Raw genomic sequence first — 1,670 nt, 5'->3', positions numbered from 1 at the left:
TTGGCGTACATAAAAATATAGTGTTAAAATTATGGCAAATATATTGCGTTGATTACAATAATATAATTATATTATTGATACATAAATGGTATCAGAAATTTTTATATCCTTGTTATTCGTTTAGAGTTAAAAGAAATTAATACTAATCATTTCATCAAGTTCTTTCTTACAAATATTTAGTTACTAGACGAATTTCCGCGCGTTGTGCGACACAGGTTAAAAATATATTGTTAGAATATTGAAAAATATATGTTTATAATGGTTATGTTATTGACATTAACTTTGACATATATATATATATATATATATATATATATATATATATATATATATATATATATAATCTCAACTATTTTGAACAATAATATTCATTGACATCAACCTACCTTCGTCATTAATAAAATTAAATATAATTATCTGTTTAGTATTATTTTTAACAATTGTTATGATTGATTAATTTAAATTTTTACTTATGCAATTATTTTATATTTTCATTAATTTTGTTCATTTAAAATACAGTTTATTTGTAGCTAACGCTATGTAATTTATAATTTGATGTTATTATCATTTAAAATTAGTGTTCATTAATTTTAAACCACTTATTATTATTAATAAGTTAAAGAAGACTTTTAAGAAACACTTAATATTATTATTCAAAAATGAAACATATACTAAATAATAAAGTGATAAGATTGACAATTTGCATTTCAAAAGAGATTTGCATGGATAATAGGACATATATATGATTTTTATAATTTGATTTTATTATTTATAGCTATTGTTCGTTAATTTTAAAACCACTTATTATTATTAATAAGTGAAAGAAAACTTTTAAAAAGCACTTATTATTATACTTAAAATGTTAAACATATATTAAAATATAAAGTGATAAGATAGACAATTTGCATTTTAAAAGAGACTTACATGGATAATATGGATAATATGACATATCCATGATTTTTAACTAATTATTGCTTTGAAGCAACACAAACATACAAACATATATACAATATTTAATTAAATATTATCTATATCACATTCCATAACATATGATCGATAACATGAATCTAATCTAATTTACATTAAAATTTCAGCCACAACATACAATGATTGTCTTAAAAGAATACTTAAACCAAGAAAAAAAAAGTAGTATATAACAAACTTACAAAATTAAAAACTTTAACATAATAACATGGCTCGAAAAATGGTCCAAATCCCTCAAACCAACACAAAAACCTTTAGACTTGTTTTCTTTGTGAATTTTGTATGTGATTGATATTTGTGTGTCTACTTAAAGAGATTGGCCTTTTATAGTAGACTATCCATTAATTGTTTATTAAACATATTATATAAGTTATAAAATCTTTGAATGGTTAATAATTATTAAGAGACTTTTGAGTGGTATTCATTCAAATAAGAGGTTTCAAATGAATATGGTTTGAGTAAAATGCATCATGGGAGTTTCAAATGAATGTGGTGAAAGGAAAAATGTTTCCTTTATAAGTATATAAAGATTCTTTATATGTTATTAATGTCATCCATAACTCCCTATTAAACATTTTGATTATTTTGGATGTTAGTTTTGTTGATAAATTATAAAAACAACAACAAAAGATAAGTATGAGGTGGAAATTAAAAAAATAAGAAACAATATTAAAATGACAAGAATA

This window comes from Lactuca virosa, chromosome 8 (assembly GCF_052849685.1).
Source record: "Lactuca virosa cultivar CGN04683 chromosome 8, Lactuca_virosa_CGN04683_v6, whole genome shotgun sequence".
In the NCBI taxonomy this organism is placed as follows: Eukaryota; Viridiplantae; Streptophyta; class Magnoliopsida; order Asterales; family Asteraceae; genus Lactuca; species Lactuca virosa.
The sequence above is the reverse complement of the archived record's forward strand: the minus strand, read 5'-3'. Positions refer to the sequence as shown.